This window comes from Manis javanica, chromosome 2 (genome assembly GCF_040802235.1).
Source record: "Manis javanica isolate MJ-LG chromosome 2, MJ_LKY, whole genome shotgun sequence".
NCBI classification, from domain to species: Eukaryota; Metazoa; Chordata; class Mammalia; order Pholidota; family Manidae; genus Manis; species Manis javanica.
In genome coordinates this window covers 181303597-181328915 of record NC_133157.1, presented here as the reverse complement: position 1 = coordinate 181328915, position 25319 = coordinate 181303597, and the positions used below count along the sequence as shown (strand labels likewise).

At 40.4% G+C, this 25319-nt stretch overlaps 1 protein-coding gene across 3 annotated transcripts in view; it reads right to left on the bottom strand.

Annotated features, from left to right (window-relative positions):
* SDC2 (syndecan 2) overlaps positions 1-25319 on the bottom strand; it is a 104372-nt gene that overhangs the window by 41627 nt on the left and 37426 nt on the right. Inside the window, exon 2 of one of the 3 annotated variants that reach the window (XM_036995452.2) lies at positions 18306-18480. The exons of the other annotated variants lie outside the window; for them this stretch is intronic. The gene's annotated coding sequence lies outside the window, so the exon portion shown is untranslated. The remainder of the gene's footprint in view (positions 1-18305; positions 18481-25319) is intronic. 3 annotated transcript variants of the gene reach the window in all.

The following is a 25319-nucleotide window of genomic DNA, read 5'->3' as shown; positions in this document are numbered from 1 at the left end:
TGAAATTACTTTTTTCATTATGTGTCTATATACTTTTCTGTCTCCCGTCAGCAAAATATGTTCCTCAAGGTCAAGGCCTGTGTCTTTTTTTTCCCCCTCTGATCTAAACCAAGCATATATTAATGTAATCACGTAAGTATTTCTAAACAAATGTCTTCTGAGCAGATGCTTTGGAAATGGAAGGCTCTGTCTCCAAGATATTACTCAGATCCAATACTATTTGGAATGGAAGCATCACCAAAATCACCAAAGACTACTAGGAGTCATTCCCTCTTACAGGAGGACTTGGTGGCAGCATGGGATAGTGGGTAAGAGCCTGGAAGAAGACCTGCCTGGCTCTGCCACCTACTAGCTGTGGGACCTCTCTGAACCTCAGGTTCCTCATCTATTAAACGAGGATGACAGTAATAGTGCCTACCTCATAGGGGTGCCATGAGCATTAATCAGTCAGTATATGTAAAGTATCCTGAACTAGTACCTGGCACATAGTAAGCACTCTGTGAGTTAGGTCAATAAATCACGTTAATATGTCTTGCTGTTGCCATCTCAGGGGTGACCATACCGCTCCAAGCATCTCTCATTTTTGGACAGTCCATCTACACAACAATGCCAGGATTACTTTACCAGAGAGCACATGTGCTCACACATGCCCCTGCATACAGCACTACAAGCCCCCACTCCTCCAGGAGCCAGTCTGAATTCCCCAGCAGGGCAAGCCAGGGGCAGGGAGCAAAGCGGGTGAGAGCAAGACTTCAGATCCTAATGGCTAGGGCAGAGCCAGGCTCTGTACTTGCAAATAGAATGATCTTTGAGAACACATTCAGCTTTCCATGTCTCAGGTTCCCCATCTGTAAAATGGAACAGAAGTACCTCCTTTATGGACTGTTGAAAAATTAAATGAGTTAACATGTGACAAGCACTTTTTACAGTGCCTGGCACATAGTAAGCAATCAAAACATATTATAGAGCTCTCAACAACTGAATTCTAATCTTTGTAGCTTCATTTCATTTAACAAATATTTAGGCACATACTAAGTGCTGGGTACGGTGTCAATATGGCTCTTCTTCCCACAGGAGTTTACAGTCAGGTAGGAGACCAATAAGAGCCAGTTATAATCCAGGTGCTAGATGGTCTGCTCAGGGTGGTACACTATATGTTCAGACCCCCAGCAAGGGGACATGACCTAGTACTGGGGTTGGGGCCAGGGGAAGAATAAGAAAGAGAAAGGAGGAGTAAGCATGAAAGAATATTTCACTATTCTTATCCAAGCATCAGCCACACACAACTTCCCACTCTTCCTTGATCACGTAGTGAATTTTCATTTTTCTTTGTGCCTCTTACTGGTATTACACTCTGATTTAGGTCGGCCTACTCTGAGGAGATGAAGACTCTCCCTAGTCACCTGTTTCCCTACTAAATATAGCAAATGTTCAATAAATGCCTATTGAATGCATTCGCTTTTTCCCTACTTTCCTTTATAACTAAAGACCCACATTTCCAAAATGGCAGCCTGAGCTACAGTCCTAGACCAGGGCTGTTCCAACAAGCTCTTGGCTTCAGCAGACCCATACTCAATTTACAGTATCTGACCAGTTCACATTCTACAACTTGCAGAAACAGGTAAAAATGGTTCTAACTCAGTCTCTGGTGTTTATTTCCTACCCATGAATCAAGAATTCCAATAAGAGTTCCACCTCCAGGTTTTCCCTTAGGCAAGTCATTGACACTCTCTGACCCATATACACCACCCCTGCAGTCACGATGCCTATCTAGCTATACAGACAGAGCTTTAGGGCTCTACCACCATGTACTAATCCAACTGTTTTAGTAACTGGACAATTGTTTAGAACCTCCAACAGATTTTGGCTGTGTTTTAAAGTACATTATGAAAAACATTCATTTGAGCTGCTCTCCTCTTTTGTTTAAACTAACTCTTTGGGCTGGCCAACAATTTCATTAATTATAGTTAACATTTCATCTTCCACCCCCACAAGATGTATTATTTCACCACCAGATGTGCCAAGAGTAATTATGAACTTCTGAGGAAGAGAGGAAAACCCACAGGCTTCTCTGCAGACAGAAGGTCTACCTGGCTCATACCTCATATAGCTTTGTAAGACAAAGCAAAGAAAACAGACAATTCTCCTTTAAATTTAGAATAAGCTTTACTGAATATTAGATAAAGAGTCAATAACTGTGCCTCTGTAAGGAAGCAGTGGGAAAAACATGAATTTTCCAGTGTGTGGCAGACCTAGGTCAAAATGACAGCAACACTTCAGAGTTTTACAGGAATTTCCTCTTCTAAGAAGTTAAGATTATACCACTACTATGGTGGTTAAAATGACTACTTGCACATAAATTGTCTAACAGTGCTCGGCACATAGTAGGTACTTATTATTACTCCATTCCTCAAAATACAGTTGTGGAATGAGGCTTTCATGGTAAAAATAAATTTAGTTAAAAACATGGAAACTAAATTATTCTTGTGAACACTCAGATTAAAGATAGCAGAACATGCCAAAACTTAACACTTTCATAAGACAACATCATTTTCTTTTCAAACTACAAATGAGAAATGAGAATTCTTTCCTATCTTTTTACTACCAGAATTCCTAAAGTCAGACTTTGATGGTATTTAATATAAACTGCCACAGACATGAGATCTTACTAAAAATTTTTACTTGTTTAAACTTCAGAAAATAAAGCTATATCTGACTGTACATACACAAACATACACACACTAAATATAAATGTTTACAATGGGATTCAAGTATGAAAATAATGCCCATGCTTCTCAAATTGCAAGGTCAGAATGACTTAAAAAAAACAAAGACAATCAATCTCAGAAAAACTAAGAACAATCAGCAAAAATATTTTTTGGTCTGTTACATATGCTTGTTAGTTGTATTTCATATAAAACCTGTTAAGTACAACAGTTATAGTAACAGCTTCTTTAGACATGTAAAATATGCCCAGCTAAAATCTGTTATAGTTCACATTTCATTATTTTCCCAGAAATCTTGTCAGTAGAATGCCTAAAAACCCTTTCACAATATTATCATTTTAATGAATTAGCTGTAGCCTTCACTTTCAGAGCTGCAACACCATTAATGGTTTTATAACTCCACGGCATTAGGACAAATTAAATACTCTCAAAAAAAATCAAGAAATATTTAACGGAGAGACTACGTATTTAAGTTCACAAATTTACCAAAGTCAACTCCAATGTTCTTAAATGAAATATGTCTTTGAATTAAAATTCCTTATGCCTTCAAGAGAAGCATCTAAGAGGCACATAATTAAGTTGGCCAATATAATAATCAAAATAATGTAGCCATATAAGCATGATAAAACAGTCATTTCATTTTACTGCTTTATGTCTAAGACACACTTTCACATCATCCAGTGAAAGTGGAGGCTCACTGCACCCCTGTAGGGTAGACCAGGCAGTAGGCATCATGGACATCAAAAAGGATGTGAGTCTAGGACCCTAACCAAGATTGCACAGCTTGTAAGTGGTGTAAGGACAGAAGGGAAGGCAGGCTCAAGCCCAGGTCACCAGGGTGGCACACTCACTGTATTTTTCACTTACAATATTAATCTTCTGTAGGGTAACAACAACTCAAGATATTTCAACTGGCTGCAGAACTTCAACTCCACAACTTCTGGGTGACTGATTCCTCAATTATCCCTCCCTGGGCCCTTTACCTTCCACCCCCATGGGAAACACCACTATATTCCAAATATCTCCCAATTTCTCCATGGTAGTTATCTATGCCTTTCCAATCAGATGTCTCTAGGGCTTAAGGAGGGAAATACAGTCTTCCCATCTAGGAGACAGGTATGACTGGTGGCAGGGAAAACTGAGATATAGCTACAGGCAACCCTCTCCACACTACAGTTCTAGAAAGAACTGCAGCTGGTGCCACAGGTGTTCAATTCTCTATCCTCCCCAACACACTTCCTACCTTGTCCCCACCCTAATAGGAAAGACCACATATGAATATACTATTAGGACTTACATATGTTAAACTCTATCCAAACCCTACTAAGGACTTAATCTAAATTCATTTCTCCCACACAGAAAAACAGTAGTGTCTTTTTTTTGTATAATAATCCCATAAGACCCTGAGATAGCTTCAAAATCAAAGATTAAGTCAGATTTAGTGTGGTTTCAGTGGTCAATGTGAATCTCATTATCAGGATATCATTACACTCATCTGTAAAAAAATCAGAGATTGGATTGGAACATCTCTAATAAAACTTTCCCCTATAGAAAAAAACTGAGACATTCTAATTGTTAAAAAAATTGATCATTCACAAATGGCAAATATAGATTCACTTAAGCAGACTAATACTAAATGACATCTCAGTTCTAAAACAAACTTCAGAAATAAGAGCTTAGTGTATTCATGCATAATATTCTTATAATAATTCATTCATAATTAACTAAAATACTTCATATATTTCATGCCTTTAGTACACATGCTTATTAATGCACTGAAATTTGCCTAAAAATTACTTTCCTCAATGTACAATTTCTAAAAAATATACCTGAGCAGGAAAGGGTATCTTACTGCTCACTTCCTTAAGTTTGTGAAGCTGAGTGAAGAACACACAGAGAATGACTGAGATGCAGAAGCAGACAATTAGGCGAGTTAACAAAGGATCACAAAGTTCAACTGCAAAAACAATGGGCAAGGCCCTTTACCCAAAGCACTGGCAGGGATGACTTCATCAGTTACCAATGGGAGATAATAAAACTTGTTAAGATGAACTGTTAGGAAAAAAATGTAGCATCTTGGGGCATTTTCTTGTAAAGCTGTATTTCAGGTTAAAGATCGAAAGCCCAGAGGTGTATGAGGGTAACATCTTGGGTACATTCACCAGTCACAGGGCATTTTTCAGGCTTTCACTTTAGACTCATTCACAAAAGAGGCTCCACTGAAGTACAAGTCCTTTAACTCTCCCTGTGAGGTCAGGCCACATGCTACCAACATATACATACAACTTTACATCCCAGAGCTGCAGTATGCAACCGAAATTGGAAGGAAAGTGATTACCTTCTGATTACTTTCTAAGGAGCTCCAAATACTTACTCAAATCACATCCACCCTTGGACATGCCCTTACAAAGTTAAAAGCACTAAAATGTCTCTAATAGGTTACAGGCCTGGGCAGAAGCCATGAACCCATGGCCTCAGTGCCTTCCCACCCTTTTTACCTATCTCCATTGGTGGTACAGGTAGCTTACATTTCCATTATTAATGAAACAAGGAGGTGATTCCCTACATTTATCAATAGGACTGAAATATAAAACTTCACGAGGACAACTGGAGGCACGTAAGTCTTTGAAACGGTGTACTACCAAGCCACCAAGCCACAAAACTCTGCATACGCCTGGTCATGGAATAAACAACTGAGATGCTGGCATAGTTTGGCTACACCATGCCCGGAATACAGGCCTGTAGTTTGGTAGTTAGCAGTAACTGGCTGTAGGGACTGATGGTGTATAATGACAGAGCATGGCCATCAGTGGTTCACGGGTAAATACGGCAAGTGACTCCAGCAGAGGAAACAGAAGCATAACTCTCAATTCAACAGAGCTTTTAAAGGCAACGGGCCTGTCCACCAGCCCAGAATTTAAAATACATACTTTTTAAAGTTCAAAACACATTTTTAGCACTGCTGCTCATATATTCCAATGCACAGATCTGAATAACTAATGGCTTACTTATGAATTAAGTTTATTTTCCAACCCAAATGTACTAAATACTAACTGTATTGCTTCCACACCATCAGCTTTAAAAATCGGTTGGCAAAGTGGCTTTCTCAAAGTACAACATGGGGTTCCTGGACCATCAGCATCAGCCAGACCCCTGACAGAACTATAAATTCTCCCATCCACCCCAGACATACTGAATCAGAAACTGGGGGTAGCACACCTCAATCTATGCTGTAACAAGCTCTCCAGGTGGGTCTGATGCATGCTAAAGTTTGAGGACCCTGGCTTAGAAGTCTGAGAACAAATATAAAAGTGGAAATGTATAAGATACTTATAGGTAATGGAGAGACTGGGAGAACACTCAGCCTAATTAGGCAGCAAAGAACATGAAGGAATGTACTTGAAAAGATGAAAGTAAGGTAAAAGCCAGGAAATTAAGTGCTAGCCTAGAATGCCCAAATTCTAACTGAAAATTGAAAGCTCTTAAAAATTGGTGGGCAGGGGAGTGAGCAGGAAGTCAGATCTTAAAAAGGTGGGTTAGGAAAAATAGGGAGTCTGTCAGGAAGGCTTATCTAGAGCAAGGTAATAGTGGAGAGACAAACCTCAGTAAGACTGGGCAACAGAGTCATCTTGCTCACACTGTTTGCAGAATTAGCAATGTTAAAGGTAAGTTCGGGAGAGGTCCAGAAGATTTTGCTTTTGGAGTCTGATGTACCAATAGGGTATCCCAGGGAAAATGTCTATTAGGTGGTTAGAATAGTGAAAGAGGAAAGCACACAGAGCCAGAAACACAGGTCAGGGGTGATCTGTGTGAAAATGATGGTCTGAAGACACAAAGTTAAGTGATATTGCTGGGGTGGGGTTAATAAAGAAAAAATAAATAAAAGAATGGAATGCTATTGTAAACACGTCCCCTATCTCCCAAAGTCATTAATCCATCACTAAATTAACCTTGGCATCCACAGAGAATCATCCAAGTCCCCAAACTGGAAATCTGGAATTTAGGGTAGCCTGCAGATATGGAGAGAAAAGTGTGGTAATTTAAGCACAAAAGCTCTTCTTGAAAACAACCCTAATTTTTACCTAACGTTTCACTACAATGAAGAATTGAAGATGAGGGTTACCAATCATATTTGTTTCAGTGGAATCCCTGGTTCCACTAGTTACACAAACTTTGCTCTAATGATCTTAGTTAGACTGAGGGCATTAAGATTTGAGGAGCTCGCAGGACAGGAGGAATGAGGACTGGACTCCTTATGTAGGAATGCAGAGCCTCTCACTCTGACTCTGGTAACAATAAGTTTCTTCCTCAGAAATCTGCAAGGCCCCCAAACCCCACAGGGAGCACCCTCCATGCCAGCTGCCTGCCACCCGGACTCCCCAGGCCGACCGTCACCCTCAGAAATCCTGCCAAGGGCAAGAAAGGGAAACGGTGCCAGTGAAAGATACCACTTTGTCCACTTAACTTTCAGTCCCAAAGAGGCTGTGGCCCTGGAACACACCCACATAAATATAGCCAACTGATCTTTGACAAAGGGGGAAAGGCAATTATCACAGAGAACAAGTAGCCTCCTTGACAAATGGGCTGGAACAACTGGACATCCGCATGCAAAAAGTGAGTCTAAACACAACCTTTCAGAAAAATTAACTCAAAATGGACCATAGACCTAAATGTAAAATGCAAAACTATAAAAATCCTAGAAGATAGAGAACATCTAAACCACCTTGACGATGACTTTTTAGATAAAACATCAAAGCACAATCCATGGAAGAAGTAACTGGTAAGCTCAACTTCATTAAAATTAAAAACTTCTGCTCTGCAAAAGACACTGCCAAGAAAGTAAGAAAACAAGCCACAGATTGGGAGTAAATGTTTGCAAAAGACGTATCTGATAAAGGACTATTATTTAAAAGTTGTGTAGCAAGTGGTCTTCCTTCTTACCTGACAGGGCCAGTTTCTTAGTATTCACTTGGCCTTCACTCATCATTTCTATTTCTCCCTGTCTCAACACTCTGAGCTTTGTTCTTAGTTGGATCCTTTCACTGCTGATACCCAAGGATCTTCCCACAAGAATGCATTTCAAATTAAGGGAAGTAAGCGGGATACCAGATTTGGTAAGGAAGAAAGTTTCTTCTTAGGCACAGGAGAACTCTGTTCAATCTGTTGAGGGATGCTGTGCTGTTGGGCCATTTTTAATTACTATGAAATAAACAACAGTGGTGTCAAGTGGCCTGTGAGTAACAGCCATCTGGAGAATAAACTCAATCAAGGCCATCCCACTCACCTTGTACAGTAAGGCCTTTGTGAATTCCCACTTTCCCCAGGCCCTTTGGGAACCCAGTGCTTGTTTATACAAGGGTTCTAAAACATGCAAGCCCGAGAGGCTGCTTACAATATGACAGATACTCAGGTTGCTTCTCTTTCTCTCCCCACCTCTGTCTTTTGGGGACACTACTCTTCACTTCTTCTCTATGAGCAATGTGTATATGTTTCTACACCCAGAAGAAAATCCACCTTGCTTGGTCAAACACATGCTGGGCACACATTTACATGGATATTAAAAACCAAAGGGTAAATAAACATACTTCAGGCTGATGGCTGTGTTTTTCCTGCCAATGTGTGTGGGACTGCTCACTCTAGCTTTGAAGAGCATTTTCTCTATCTTTTAAAAGACCAAGAGCTTTTAACATGGTATGTAAATAGTGCACAGATCGTTTTAAGGGATCTGTGAACCTCATTTTTTCAAAAATAAAAGTGTATGTGCATAACTTTCATCAGATTCTCAAAGGAGTTTGTGATCTAAAAATAGTATAAGTACTAGCATTCTAGGTTCTACAGGGAAATACAAAAAACTTCCTCCATCCTAAAAGTCAAACCCTAAAGCCACATGAATAATAAAATCATAGCTTAAAAACATATAATCTGTCCTTTCATTTCCACACATTTGTTATGGATTCTATTATGTTCCACCAACTATTTTAAAGGATTAATATATGAAACAGTATAATAATTTAGTAATACACCTACCAGAGAAAAATTAACTCATACCACACTTAACAAAACACTTTTACATAAATATTCTTTAACCTTCACAACAAGCAGTGAAATGCACACTATTATCCATGTTTAAAAATATGGCAACAGATTTAACAATTAAGAAATTTTCTCAAGATGATAGTACCAATAAGCTGGCATTTGAACCTAGGTTGCCTGATGCCAAAATCCATGGCAACATTTTGTAAAATACTAGTTTTAAAAAATCTATTAGAATACATGGGTGGAAACTGTATTTCATCTATCTCCCTTCCTATGGAATGGGGATTTTACTACTTACTTGCACTCTGACTTGGAAATGTATAAAAATTGAAACAAAAACCTAATACTTAAAAAGACTTAATCACTAAATCATTATGGGTCATTCACTTGGGGCTAGAAAGTTAGAGAACAAAGCCTACTGGCAACAATATCCAGTATTTGGCTAGAGAAAAAAGCAAATTATGCTAATGTCATGAGAATGTACTCATAAACATAGCAAACCAAGCTTCTCTTTAAGCCATGGTTTCATTCTCCCACTTCTCTCTTCAGAAAACTTATTACTTACCTTATTAAACCCCAATCCTCTGCCTGGCCCGACACCCTACCTCATTTCCCACCTTTCACACATAATTCCACAAGGTACATCACCCTCGGCACCCTCCCATGCTCAATTCCACTGCCAAAGTAGGAGAGATTCTCCAGCCATCCCTTCCTTTCTTCCTTCTTCCTTTAGATGTCAAATTCTAAATCTTTTCAGCCCTACCTCAAATTTCACCTCCTTCTTGGCCATTTGGCCTTGACTCTCCTCTCTCATATTCCAGCTAGTCCCTATAGGCCCTTGAGCCAAATACAGCAACCTTATTTCCACCATTATTCCTTGGGGAGACCCCACATAATAAGCACCTAGCCCAGGACTGAGCATCAAGTAGATAACTTAATCATTAGCATGACTAGATTTACTCCCCAATTCCAGTAAGTCATACAAAAGCAATCTAAAAAAAGCCCAGTTCTTCTAGTAGCAATCAATGAAGTAATCTGGAGATTATCTTCAGATGTGACTTTTAAAGTAATGTATGATTTAACATTTTCTATTGGGCTGTTTTGCTAATATATACCACTTAGTTTATTACAGAATCATCATCAAATTTCATTTGATTTATGGAAATGTTTGAAAAACAGGTATTTTTATGGACTTATCCCATTTAAAAATCACATTCATTCATTTCATTCATTCATTCAATAAATATTTCAGCATACCCACTAGGTTTCAAGAACTTAATCACAGAACCCTAAGCAATCTCAGGAATTAAAATTCATAAATTCTTAGTCATTATACATTTACTTTGAAAAGATTTCCTGCATACAGGTCAGGGATATAATTAAAGACAACAACAAACACAAGCGCCTACGCAGGCAACATACCAACAATGAAGGCCCATCAGCTGCTGACCACAAAACCACCAGGAACCTTCTCTGTTGCTCCAGCATTGTTCCTGGTTACCCAAGTTCTGAGCCAGAATCACCCTTTCTCCTTTCCGAAGAACCAGGGCAAATCTAGCTATTTTCCTCTCACCCCATCTCCACCCACCAGAAAAGTAGCATGTCTGAACCCTAGCAAACCATTTCTAAATGACACACAGCTCTACCCTACACTTACAATCTTCTCAACCGCCAAGAACAGAATGGATCCTTCTCCCAGACGGGTTTCAGGCAATTAGAACTGCTCTAAGTACTCATGCATACCAATTATGGGCTTTATTTACAAAGTACACTGAATGGAGACATGGTTAGACACGCCCTGACAACTGTCCTCAAGATCAGTTTTTGTACTTGTGTTCCTCCTGTACTTATGCATCTTCTTTAAAGAAATCTCAGCCTGGCATTCTAGGATATTCCTCCCACACAACACAGCTATTGTGTTCTAGGGTTCGGGGCAAGTATTGAAAAGATAAAAATATTGTTCAGCAAGAAATGGCACCATTCTCACATAAAGACATCATTTCACCAAACACATGGCAAATATTTAATTGTTACAATCCTAAAATTGGTTACAAGTGTGAGTGCACAGGTTGGGGGCATGGAGAAGCCAAACAGGAAGAATAATTTCCATGTTCAGTTTCTTTTTCTTTTAAATATAATAAAATTTCTCACTAAAACTGGTTTATATGTAGTTGACTTCTTAAATTATCAGCCCCAAAGAGTGGAACATAATGGTGAGAAATATGAAATGACATTACAGAAATAATCCAAACCATAAACTGTTTAGTTCAAGTTTCACTTCCAAGTATGTCACTTAATTGCATTTGAATATATATGTATGATATTCTGAGAATTCACTCCAAACAAATTATATTTTAACCATCAAGCTCATGAGGAAGTTGAGAAGTCTAGCTCAAAGTTTAACAATTTATGGCTCAAGCTGGAAATATGCTCTTCTCAGACTAAGAGAAAATTTATACTATCTCAAACCTTTGCAGCAAGCCACAAGTTAAATGTGTGGATTTGTACGGATGCCTCAACTTGCAGGGTCGATAAAGGGAGCTGGAGAGATGAACAAAGTAAAGACACTAGTGCAGAAAATTAAATTTGAAGAGTAAGGCTTGTCAGAAGTAATTGAGAAGTGGCCTCATTTTCTAAAAACTTCCAAAACCATAAAGTATTATACACCACATGGAAAAAATTTAAATCTAGCCTACTTTATTATGTCCTACCAGTGACATATATTTGTGTTTATTTAGGGAAGAGCCACAAACATTTAAATACTAATATTAATTATTTGGTGCTTTACCTGGTGATTTTCAGCAACTGTACCTGAATCATTCTTGTTGCTCTGTAAATATGAAGAAATACTAAGAGAAATAAAACAACAGAGCTACATTTTATGCCCTGTCTCACACTCAATAAATATTGGTTAATTGATTGGAGTTGGAATGAAACAAAAGATTCCTAATGTGTTCACAGGCGACTGAGTGCTACAAGCTACTACTCTTGGTGGATACTAAGTGAATCTCATGGGCTCCCCCTCAGATTGGTCTAAGAAAGGAGATATAAAAAGTTTGCATCATTCATTCACCCATTCATTCAGATATGTGAGACCTCTTCTGTGCTAGACACTACACTAGAGGCTGAGAATATAATGAGTGTGCACTGTAAATTTTAAGAACTGCCTGTTTCCCCACAAATAGGCTGGCAATACCCCGTGCAGTCAGCTGCACACAGGTGGTAAGACCAGTCCCTGCCACAGGTTCCCCTTCTTGCCCTCCCATGTGACCTAGTGAATCCAAAGCGCTAATGAAATCTTAAGCCTTGTTTATGTAATCCATCCAGATTCCAGTAAAGGCACTCACCTGGGGAACCTCATTCTCCCAGCTCCCCTACCTGCTCGGTTGAGCGGGCTCACTGGGCACTCCTTCCACATGGCTCCCTGCATGGCACACCTTGCCTCCCTCTTCCGAGTATAATTACTCCTTTAATTTCATATGCCTTTCCTGGTATTATTTCTTTAGCCGTGTAGAAGTGATCCTTAAAGACCCCACAAGGGAGAATTAATTTTCCATTTGTAACACAGGGTGCAAAACAGAACAAAGTCCCATCCTTCCAAAGCTTGGTCTAATGAAGAAGACAACCACATACCACAACAATGAACCATAGAAATCAGTGCTTCCAAGGACGTGAGCAGAGTTATGAGAGTAGTGCGGGGCAGGGTGGGTCGAAAGAGACTTTAGCTTAGGCCCGAAGGACCACTAAGCCTTACCCAGGGGAAGAAGGAAAGAAAGGAACAGAGGCAAGTGGGGTGGGGAGACAGTTCCATGCAGACAAGAGCAGCTTGTGTCAAAGTCCCCGGAGGGAGGAAGCTGGGCCCGCAGGAGAAGCTGAAAAGCTGCCACTCTGCTGAATAGCAGGAGGTCAGAAGGCCAGGGCTGAGAAGGCAGAGAAGAGGCAGGCAAAGGCCAGACCTGCAATGCCTTCTCAAGGATGTGTTTTTATCTTAACAATAAAAAAAAAAAGTTAAAAAACCAAAAAGCTTTAAGTGGCATAGTACAAACTGGACTGGATCCCAAATCAGACAGATGAACCTATGTCCCACACTCCAGTTCAAAACAGGTGGGTGCCATGCATTGCTGGGCCTGGCTTCTGTCTCACCCAGTGTGGCAACCTAAGATACCAGCACGTATCTCAGAGCACCCTTGTGAAGGATGAACTAGGTACAAGTAAAGTGTTTGGCTAATTAACAGCATTACAAGATTAAAGATAATTTCTAATTAAATGCTAGAACCTAAAAATGCTAGAATCCGCATAAAATCTATTTTTTCCTTTTAGAACCTGTCTAGATTAGGAAACATGCACCCAAAGAAATAACCATTTTAAGAGTAACTGCTTAAGAGTAACACTCTCATACTTGTGCTTCGCTGAAGAGAATGATATTCACAAAACTCAAGACTTTATTAAAATTTGGATGCTAACCTGCACTATGACCCTTTATAGAGGGATGGCAGGCTGCTCAGATATTTATATATTGCAATACACCAGAACCTTCTATCTTAAATAATCACTCTGTAAACCTCTTTAGAAAAAATATTCCTGGTATAAATCAAGTATTGTATGTCACCAGTCAATTACCTTATTATAGAGAGAGCTTGGAGACAGGCCAGATTATGAACCTTTGCATAAAATTAAAAAAATTAATTGATGCACAAGCAGCTCTCATTGTCTGAAGGCAACGGTTGAAAGTCAAGCAATAAGGCATAAAGAAAATAGTGTTTGTGGTTATAATGGATAAACAGCTGTATTAGCTAGTTTGTTTGTGTTTGTGCAATTCTTGCTGCCAAAAAAATAGCAAGAAAAAAAAAGAGCATAGCACTCTAAAGCTGATATTGGTTATTAATTAGGTTATCTCTACAACTTCCCATTACCCTTATCTCTTCCTAAAAGGAAGATGTTAAAGCAAACTTAGCAAGAATAATGACTCAGTAGACCCAAAAAAAAAAGGCCTCACCACAAAAACTGAGACTATTTATGTATTAAAATGTTGAACTTATAAGTTATTTATAGATAATAATCTCTATATCTTCAAAAAATTATCAAAATAATAAAGTGGCATAAAATTTTGTAGAAACACTTCCTCAAATACAACCTGTGTGGATAGTGTATGTATAGATTAGTTATCAAAACTGAATCGCTGTAATTAATATTTTTGAAAATGAACACTGGTTTATAGGAGTTGAATCTATTTTAAAAATATGCCTCATGAAACATTTTTCTTTCAATACTTCTCAAACCAAGCTTATTTTATGCCATTTAGCAATTTGTCCCTCAGTGTAAAAAAGCATTTTGTGAAACAAGGGTGTCAGATTTTTGCACTGCTTTTAAAATCTGAAACTTGAATTACATATAACCCTAAGCCTCAAACTGCTTTCTTTTCATCAGTCTGATTATAAAATAGCTACTCAGGAATTCCTGAAATACCTACAATTCTCTTTCATTCAATACCAGAAAATTCTTATAAGCTTAATGAACTGGAGAAACATTACTCCCTAACAAAGGCAAGATGCTTCAAGACTCCACAGGAATTTCATCATTCAGAGTTCTCTAACCCTGGGGGAAGGGATACCACACTCTCTAAAGTTACCTAAATACACTAAAGGATTGTAAAGTATCCCTTCTGAAGAACAAAGGAACCAAGAAACAAAATTGAGGCTTTAAAACAGTACAACAGTATTTTAAAGTATCGGTTAGTGACAAAAGCCTAAAAACTCCTTTGTTCCTTTCAGTCTTGAATACAGAGCAAGGTAGCCTAGAAGTGGGGCTACCAGAACACCTTGCTGAAGTAAAATTTAAGACTTTACAATGATACTAAATCAGAATAAAGTTTTAGAAATGGCAAACACCAAATGTATTGAATGAATCAATCAATTTTTAAGAAGGCAAAGTGTAAACTGATTTTATGTTCAAAGACTATGCCTTGATATAATTCCCTTCTTTCAGGTGTTCGGCAGAATTCAAGTAATGCACAGTAACAGCAAGGCACCATTAACTTCTCTCTGTTCTAAAAACCTGCATTTGCCAAGATCAATAATGTGGAATATAATTCAAGAACTTTAATATATCAAAACAAAAGAGGGAAAGAAATTCCTCAGGGCCTCTGGATAGAAAATAATCTGACGATAGAACTCAGAGTAAAAACAAGTTAGTTTTATATTGGAAACTAGAATCTGTATTTCATTCTTCATTTCACCTGGAGGCTGAGACATTAACTCAAACAAGGTCCAGGTAAAGCAAGGGTTTTGCCCAAGCCTAGCTGGAGAAGAGTGACGTCAAATCGGAAGCAATCCAGATACACACCAATACACAGCTTCTGTGGAAAAGGCTATCATGTCCTCCTTCCCCAAATCAGGAGACATTTAAGTCCTCCAGGGAGACAGCAAGATGGCATCGCCCCAGCCAATGCAGTCTCTGGCTCATGGAGCACAGACCCTAGACCCCAAGAATGAACACAGGCTAATCTTGTTCAAAAAAGGAGGAGGAAGGGAAGATTTGAAGAAGATGGAGACACTGGAGAAAATCTATTTCAATAAAAAGGAAATGGGCAGTAGAGTACTTGGCATTCCAAGTTCATGGGGGCTGGGATCAGAGGGGGAGGAAAGAAGGTCCCAGAGTACTAGGGCCTGCCGAACATCCTAAGCTCATCTGGTCTCTTCCTTGTCCTCTGAAGATTCAGAAAACAACCTGTCTGCTCTCATAAATGGTTAAACTCAATCACCCAAAATCCCCAGGAGAATTCAAAAGCAACCAGCTTGCATTTGGTGACAACACCTAGGAGAGGGTAAGGGCTGGGCCTTGGAGCTGGATGGGTCAATGCCTGGCTCCAGCAGCCCAGTGACCTCCAGCACGTCACTTAACTGCTCCGTGTCTCTGCTCAACTAACCTGTAGACTGGGGCTAATATTATACCTGCCTCCTAAGGTGGCATGAGGATTCCAAGACTTAACTAACACCCACAGAGGCTGAGACTAGGTGCTTGGCACAGTGAGTAAGCAGGACATAGTGTAAGTTACTATGATTCTTTACTGAGAGTGGTGTGTTTTATACTGACCTATGAAGAAGAGATGGGTTTGACTACGAAAATTAAAACCATGGGCAGATTTTCTCTTCATCTCACAGCTGGTGTGACCTGAATTTCTTGGGGCTTGTAGGAGGAACGTGATGCAAAGCACAGCAAGGGCATGATGGGCATCTCTGCACCTATACCACCTGCCTAGGCTGGGTGAGGGCCCCCAGGTAATGGGCTTGAACCAAGTGGGAGCCCCCAGGGAGAGCTCCCCACTATCCAGCAGCCCTGCTCACCAGTGGGGACCTGGGCTTGGGTGAGTATGCTGATCACTGGCTGAGCAAGAGGCTAAGTTCCAAATTCCCCTCAACAGTGACCTGGCAGCACGGACACCTGGGGAGCTTGGCAGACAGATGATCACAGAACCATGGGTAGAAACCAAGAACTGACAATATTAGGACCATTAAGATGATCAGGACACCCCTCAACAGGAAGTAATTTGACTCCTGTCACCCCGGAGTGAGATCTACATAGGAGTCTCCGGCTTCGGATGCCAATGAGAAATAATCACAGGAGGGCACTGGACTGCCATGACTGGCCAGTTTAAATAAGATGTCACTTGAGATTATTGCATAGAACATTCTGTATTTTTTAATAAAACATGCCCACAGAAGGGAGGTCAAGGGACTTGCTGAAGGCTGTCACGCTGTTTTTTCCCCAGAGTTCGAGGCGGGTATTTGGGTGGGAACCAGCCCAGGTCAATGGACGTGTGAGACATACATAATGGAAAGGATCAAAACTCCTTTTTCATGAGCACCTTTGACATAAGCGTTGCTTCATCAGTGATGCCTCTATTGGCTATTGAACTTTCCTTTTCAGTGGAATGTATCTCTTTCTGGGAATGACCGTCAGCATTCTCCACGAAGTACTTGGATTATAACTACATTCTATCCAAAAATCCTAGACTGGGACAACCACCTACCTTCCATTTTGATTTTTTCTACATTTAACAATGTGTCTCCTCACTTACAATCATGAGAACTCTGACAAACTTTTTGAGTTCCCATTTCCCTATGAGCAGAGAGGCCCTTACCCTATCTATCTATGTGGCCTATATTTGGAAGTACTGAATACTACTTGGGAGCCCCCTAAAACCAACATGTAAAATTTCAAACCTACAGGAGAAAGCAGTCTTAAAGGTGAAGTGGATTTCAAAACTGACTCAGAAACATTATTCTAATTTTATTTTTTCAGTTACAGGAATAGTACACATATTACTACACTGCAGCAGTTTCTAGGCTCTGGTTCAGTATAAGAAAATAGTTTGATTTGTTTTGAACAATGCTTATTAAATTTTAAAAAATCAAATTCACTAACAAGTACTCATTGAGTCTCTACACAAAGGCATTTGAGGTATGCAAACAAACATATGAGGTATTACTCCATGCTTCAGAAGAGAAAACTTCTATGAGGACTTTTAAAGCCATTTTTTTCTTGAAGGGAGGCACAAGCATAACAGTCAGATGAAGATACTCTCAACAAGGAGAAACAAAGGGCCAAATAAAAAACATCCCCAACTAACTGGCTCCAGTGAGCCTACTAGGTGAAGGACAACTGGTTCTACCTACCACCTGCATTAGTGCTTCACAGTGGCACTGTTAACAGAACGAATTTTCTCCCCTTTTCCAACAGCTCGCAAGCCATGCATTTCTATAAAAGCTGTTCCATTCACAGTTGCAGCAGTTCTTGGAGACAGACTTCAGTCCCATTTTCAGAGTTACCTACAGGTAAGATTTCTATGTGTCCTATCCTGCAGGCAGCCTCAGGGCACCAGAGCTGCCCAGGGGACTTGAAATTCAAGAGCAGGAAACACAGGTACATGTTGCAGGGGGAAAAGGTTTTGTTTGTTTTTTTTCCCATGTCAAAGCCTCTGGATGGACATGGGAGGGAGGGATAGAAAAGTTTGGAAATACCCAAAATTGTTTTTAAATAACATGCTTTAACATGTTTTCTTGAGGAACTAAGTATCTCAGTTTCAGTTTGAGTGTTCTGTGAAACACTCATAGATTCCTATATTCAGCCCACCTACAAAATGTCTCTGACAGATATAATTTGTTATACAGGAGATAAAAGGTACACAGGCACGTTTGAGCTCAATTTACTAGACCAGAGATAAGAAGGAACCTTACGCAACACATAATATGATGCAAAAACCCTTTAAATTCTAGGTCTACTCCACGGGCACCCTGTTTTCTAGGATGCTCTGTCACCCACACAGAGCTGGAGTCAAAGCTTTTTTATTGCCATGGTCCTACGTATCACCAAAATTGACATCAAGACAGTGAAGCGCACAGCCCTCAAAGCTGCAACTCCATTATATCATGTCCCCTGCAAGGAGAGAGTCTCAATTTTAAAACTGGCAGTTTAAACTGAAGGCTCGGGTCAGGAATTTCCTCAGTCCGTTTCTGGTCACAGCTACTTCTGGTAGTTCCTCACCTTTCATGAACATTTCTGCAGCTTCGAGAGGAAAAAAAAAAAAAAAGAAGCACTGAAGTGATGGAGTAAAATACAGGTTAAAAAATAGGCTGGAAGGGTGACACCTCGCTCACTCCTGCCTGAAGAATGCCTCAAGATGAAACGAATCCCTTCGTCAGGATGAATGGCACCATATCTGTAATGAAAAGCATCTGTCATTACCAGAACTTCCTTCCTCCTCGACCCGTCATGCTTGGGGAAATACAAACACTCGATATCTCAACTACCTTCATGACTATTGTTGTTTTAAAAGTTGCATAAAATATTTGCCTGGGAAATCAAAGCAGGACCCACACCAAGTCAGCCCGGATATTAAGACCAGGAGAGCTTCTTTAAATTCAGACCCTACACATTAGAATAAAAGCCACCCTGATATCCTACATCAGTAGGCAAAAAACAGTCTGTCCAGGTACACCCTGATGCAGTTTATCACCATCTGTAACTGACGCAGAGCCCAGACTCGCTTCAGGTTTGCATACTGCGGCAAGGAGAATAGATACAGACTCTGCGTAACGGGCCGACACCTAAGAGTCGCTGGCACCTTCTTCCATAAATAGCCTGGTGGGCAGTGTTGGTGGGGAGGTGGTCCCCAAGTTTATGGGAGAGTTGGAGTCATAATTAGGCCTTCTAGATCCATATTTACTAAGTGTAACTCACACTGAAAGTGGGGCTATAGAAGCTTTTTACAGTGTAAACTACTGAACCAGATTTTTACATATATAACCAAAACATAGGATGCCAGTAGACCTTCCAACAGGAGGGAACACAAGTGCCACACATTGTCAACTCAAACCTTTAAGACACAATAATAAATTGAAAATAGCCTGTGTTTTCCCCTCAACTCAGATAGACCATTCAACCTGACACAAAATGTAAATCAATAGGCCATTTAGAAATGGCCTGTTTTCATTCTAGCACTGTGGCTTTTTTAAAATGGTCACACCCAGGGTAAGAGCGTACAGGCAGTCTGTGTGGAAAGTGCCAGCTCAGAAAAGCTTTGCTCATTTTGAGGGTTCCCATCAGCAGAGGGAACTCCCAGCAGGGTGCTCTGCTGGACCCAGTAATCAATATATGGAAATTCAGACAAAAGGCTTGTTTAACCCTGCTTCCCAAAAGCATTTTTTTTATTCCACAAAGGAATCAGAAGTGGGAGACTCTAAGATGGTTAGAGGGCTAACCGTTCCGATGAAACTTTAATGAAACACTTGAGAAATCCATTCACACATAGTCCTGTTTCACGCACCAGCTTCTTTCCTCAGCTCCAAACTTGATAGTAATAACTAGTAATTCACCTCCTCACTGTTAAAATAGCCCTTTCTTTTTTGTACTTCAGCTGAGACCACTGAAATTGCTCAGAGAGGAACAGGAAAATTCATCACACATTTTACAAAAAGCTCCCCATTGCTGTTCTCCTGCAGGTGACTGTTAATGATGGCATGCCCACCCAAGAAAAAACAAATGGAAGGTCCTCTGTAGGGAAGTCTAGGGCTCCCCTGCCAACCACCCAAGGCACTGGAGTCGTCTTTGTTCTTTTGGCTTATTTTATCACTAACAGAAATTTGTTTGGGATCTTTAAAAAGAAGAGAAAGCAAGCCAGCCAGACAATATAAGCTGATTACTAAATTATCTTACCCCAAATCCCAGTACAGGCTCCTTTGTGAATGTGATCAAGACGAGAGACACTCCCTCCAAAAACAAGCACCCACACAAAATTCTACAGCTTCTGGGAGTTGATTCACAAAGTCCTTGGATCTGCCAGGGTTCATGAATTCCAAGTCATCTCGAGATTAGACCAATCTTTAATCTTAGGCTATTTTGGATGACTATGAGAGACCACTGTCAGATCCTTAAAGAGGTGGATTAAAAAGGCTACCTTTCTATAAAATTTCAACAGATTATGTAAGTGAAAAATTTCTCTGCAATTTCTAACAGTTTCCACAAGAGCAAACTCTTTTTTCAGTTGTATAGACCTTCTTCCAAGGAAAAGTTCTACCCCCCAGTTCCTGATCCTCCCTTTTCCCTGCCTCCTCACCGCATGTACCACCTCTCCAGGAGCCCTCAGCTGCTCTGGAACTCATCTCCCCACTAAAGCTCCAGATTCCTTAAGTCCCAAAGCATCATCCCAAATCACAGTCCTTGCTACCCCATCAACAGACCCTCTTTGCTCCATAAGTGGGGGGTTCCCTCATTTCAGGGTGTGTAAGATCAGTGAGTGCTTTTTAGAAATGTGGACGCCTAGGCCATATCCTAAACCTCAGCAAACTGGCAGAACTTCAAGGCAGGGGTGGGATACAGGAACGTGAACATTTAAGAAACGCACTGAACAGTTCTTACGCACTCAGTTTGTGAACCATTGCTCTCAAGTGACCTTTGACTGAAGCCTGGTTAGGTAGGATCCTCCTTGTGCCCTGCTCCCTCCGACCAGGATGTGCCCACTCTCACTACAGACTTTCATCTGTTTTTTACCTCTACGTGGGAATATTCACCTCTCTACCTTCCTTGGTCTTACACATTTTAAAAGCTCTACCTCAAAGTCCTTCATTCCCCAAAAGGGATCTATTCTGGTGTCTCTCACGGTGAATTTTTCTCTGCCTTCACACATCGGAATTACCTCATTCTTAAAAATGACAATTATTAGGCCAACCCAACTTCTACAGAACTGGAAGAACATAGAGTGAAATGTACATATGTAAACATTAAAAAAAAATACACATAACATAGAGAGAACTCTCAACACCACCAAAGTCCTGTCTATGAATGTCTATTTCCCAAAACCCTCTCAAATACTTTTGAAACTGAGTTGAGGCTAGGCAGAGAAGAGTTAAAGTCTTGAAATGTGTTCTCTCATCTAATGCAATGAATGCAAGCTACAAGAGCAAAGCCAGTCAGGTGGGGACAGCTGTGCCATGGCTTAACCTAACAGGATATACCAACAGTGCAAGGAGCCGGCTCACTGAGCTCCTGAAAAAAGACCTCAGCTCTGCAACCCCTCTCCCTCTTCTTAAAAACACCTACACAAGTTAACTAAACGCTAGTCTCACATAAGCAGTGCAGACTTAAAACTGTATCTGATAACCTGCTGCATAAAAAGTTATACTTTTTAAAATTATGTGCAAACCAGATGATAATTATACCAATAATCAGGCTCCCATGTAATATCCATGAGCTCTAAAAATCTACAATTTTCAAAACTTTGTAAGTGAGCATAAAAATCTCGAAGCCTACTCATTTATTCAAAAAGATTAACTTTGAAGTTTTCTAGGGATATGGCACTGTGCTAAGTGCTATGGGGACACCAAGATAAATGAGAAACGGTCATTGCCCTTAAGGAGCTCAGCACAATATTTCAGGGAGAAATGTAATAAAGACAAAGAGCTGTAGTGCAAAGGAGTGTGTGGCAAGCGCTGTAGAGAAGTTCTGGGTACCACAAAGGCTCAGGAAAGAAAGAAGTGATTACTAGGGTAAGCAGAGGAAACAGTACTGAGGCAGCAGCTTTTCACTTGGTTCTTGAGGGATAAGCATAAGTCTGGCAAGGGGAGTTTGGAATTAAGAGGACAGGGCGCAAGCAGCAAGTGCGAGAGGTGAAGAACATAGCAAAATCTTTATGCTCGGAATGGAATGGGATGACAACTGAGGCAGAACTGTCAAAGGACACTGGACTGCAGCCCCTTAGCTTCTCCAGGGTACACCCGTACGATGGGGAGAATTTTGCATCAGTAAAGTCACTTTGCTGATGGGAAAAACATGTCCAGTTAGCCCAAAGGCACCTAGGTTAGTTCTTTCCTAAGAAGAAATAGTGTGGCACAACCTTAAATTAAGCCTAAATGGCATGGAGACTGGGAGAAAAAACAAAGCCCTTCTTTCTGAAATAAACTGAGCAAGTCAAAGTAAAAGGGAACATCATGGCTAGAGCAGTGGACATAAAGTCAGAAGACCCAGGTTTGAGTCCAAGTTCCTCCTGCCAGTTACACCACCTTGAGTGAATCAACCACACTCTGTTTCTTCACATGCAAAATACAAATGGTAATTCCTCTACCCAGAAAGACTGTTCATCCCACAACATGGCTGTGAAGGTCCTGTGTAAAATTAAGCTCTTTCAGAATGTAAGGCAGTTATCACTGGATGACTTCTGAAAATTTTTGAAAAAGGTTTTAAGCACACATCAGCATCATAAAAAAAAATGCAAACAAGACTTTCCACAGCAAGGGGAGTGCCAGGCTCAGGCTGCGGGAGATGCCAGGACGTCAGAGCAGAGAAACGGAAACAAACAGGATAGCGTCGAGCTTATTGGGCCATTGGGTCAGCCAACACTGAGAGCTCCCCACATCTAGACTTTCCATTTCCTTGAACAGATACATCTCCTTAACTGAAAAATGGGCTCACAAGCATGTAAATTGAAAGTTGCAACATGAAAAAATCCTTAATGACACATTTGATTTAAAAAACACTTATTTTGTTCAGCTTACATGTTTCCTTAACAAATATGAAGATAATAATATGGTTCTACCCAATTTCCTTCATTACCAGCTTGGCTTTTCTTAATAGTCAGGGTCAATCAATATTGAACATCACTATACAATTATCTAAGTTAAATACATACACATATAACACAATTTTAACACTGTAATTCATTTTCTTAAAGAAACAAATGCAAGGTTTGTACATTACAGGGAACTCTTGCCATTAGCCATAAAAATGTTTAAAGCTCTAAGTAAACATATTAACCTGTTAACCTGCAGCAAGGATTCTATAGTGTGACTAATAAAAATAAATCTGCCTTTGATCCCATGCAGCCCCCAAGATTTCCAAATTCTTACACATTAGGCTACCATACTTATAATTTAAAAGCCAAATAATTTTGTCTATCTGAAGACTATATAACACACCAGACTATACAGCTATTTCTCCAATTCCTCACCTCTTAAACCTCAAGCAGCTCAAGTTTCTCCCATTCTTTCTTCTTACCTTCCCTTAATCACTGATTCTCTCTCATTGTTCTTCCCTATAATCCATGGTAGCAAGACAATTTATCCAAATCAAGGCACTTTTGAGAAAGGGGGGAGCTACTATTAGTAACTAAGACAGAAAAAGGGATATAAAAAACTGGGATATATGGTAATGCTACTTAAAACTATTATTCTGGGTGGAAGGAAACATCCATTTGCTGAGGAAGAGAAGGAAAATCTCCTAATTAACAGGTTGAACTAGTACTTAAATATTTGGACCTATCCAAGCCCTGAGTTCCCATCTTTGAGCCACACCCAAGAAAGCAAAGCCACCCTTCTCCCCATCTCTCCTCTCTGGGGTGCAAAGTCCAGGTCAGCATGTACTGGGCTAATACCAATGGGGAATTCTTTGGACCACTGGTAAAAGCTTAAGGGCTTGTTTGTTGCTATAAACAGTGGCTATCCTTCACTTCTAAAGAGGCATTAATAACCATCAATTAAATAGGCATTAGCAATGTCAGCTTTGAACTTCAGAGGCTCTTCCTCATCCAAAACACTCATTAGGTATGGTTTACTGTGCTGGGAGCTGCAACGGTCAGAGGGCACAGCCCACGTCCTCTCTGCATTTACAGTCCCAGAAAGAAAATGACTATAAAATGGGAGATACCCACACATCAAATAAGGGATTTGAAGGTGCAGGCCAACCAGGAAGAGTACAACTGGGTTTGGGAATGGAACAGAGAGCAAACTAGAAAGGAGGAGCTGGTTAAGTGACCCCCAGGCATGGGCTTGGGGCTTCAGCATGGGGCAGCTCTAGTATTGGGAGGGGAAGCCAGCTGGGCACACAGGGCAGTTACAAAGACAACCATTTCAGGCCTTCTCCATGGCTGGTCCAGGCTCACCTGAACTGAGGACCAAAGGGCCCTGTCCGTGACCCGACCTTGGGTTCCCCACCTCAGCAGTGTCAGACCCTCCCCTCTCGCTGACCTGTGAGCTCCCTTAAGCCTGGAGGCTTGGGCATCAGTCACTGCAGTATAATGGGCACCCAAAAAACAGGGGTTCAATCAATACCTTTTTTTTAAATGTAGTAAAGTACACTTAAAAAACATACCATCTTAATGCTACTGAACTGTACACTTAAAGATGGTTAAGTCCATTCACAATATTTTACAACCATCACCACCATCTGTCTCCACACCTCTTCATCTTGCAAAACTGAACTTTGTACCCATTGAACAACTCCCCAGTCCTGTCTCCCCTGGCCTCTCACAACCACCGTTGTACTTCTGTCTCTATGAATATGTCTACTCTAGCTACTCTATTTAAGTGTTTTGTCTTTCTGTGACTGGCTTATTTCACTCAGCAGAGTGTCCTTAAGGTTCACCCATGTTACAACATTTGTCAGAATTTCTTCTTCTTAAAGGTTGAATAATTTTCCATTGTATGTATATACCACATATTGTTTTTCCATAATGAATACCCTTTGAATGAATGAAGTAACTATACCTCAAAGACAGGAATGCAGTCTCCTCAAAGTTGAGAGAATTTCAAGTCTCTTCTTTGGGCTGGAATATTTGAAATTTCTTAGAAAAGAAATCAACAGGTCAGGTAAGAAAGTGCTTCCCCAAGACTCTCTTCTATTTGCTGCCACCGAGGAGAATGCATGACTCAATAACTCACTTGGCCTGGGTGAACTGAGACTTTTCTGGTAAACTGCCTTGCTTTTATTAGTTTATATTTTAACACTTCCATTTCAATATAAGAGTAAAACCTATTTTCATGAAAGGCCAAGAAGATAGCCTCTGCATCTGGAAAGAAAAAGCCATTACAGAATGGATAAACAATGCTAAATCTTTTCAAATCCTGACATCCATAAACTATAGACGTTTAAAAAAGTGTCAGAAGAAGGAGCCTCTGGGCAGCTAATGTCCACAGGGGTGACCTCCCAATATGGACAGGTGAGCACAGGGAAGCTGGGCTGAAAGCTACCATGTGCGGTTCTAACAGTCCTCAGGACACTACTGCTCTA